The following is a 256-nucleotide window of genomic DNA, read 5'->3' as shown; positions in this document are numbered from 1 at the left end:
TTTAATTATTTTAATACATGAAATTATCGGTATGATTGATAAAATATACTTGTATATACTTGTCACTCAAGGGCGTTGAAATATCTTGGAAACACAGCATCAGTTATTGCTTTTGAGCTCATAGTTTGAGCATTTCTATTTGTATATATTACTAAATTTAGTTTTTTTTATCGGGATATAATCTGTGGTTCATGTAAATGCAGTTCATGTTGCAGGATTTTACCCGATGCTTTTTTAAATGATTTCAGTATTTTTT

The sequence above is a fragment of the Rhagoletis zephyria genome, unplaced genomic scaffold, assembly GCF_001687245.7.
Source record: "Rhagoletis zephyria isolate East Lansing unplaced genomic scaffold, Rhagoletis_zephyria_1.1 Rzeph_scaffold_00171, whole genome shotgun sequence".
In the NCBI taxonomy this organism is placed as follows: Eukaryota; Metazoa; Arthropoda; class Insecta; order Diptera; family Tephritidae; genus Rhagoletis; species Rhagoletis zephyria.
Note: the sequence above shows the minus strand (reverse complement) of the source record.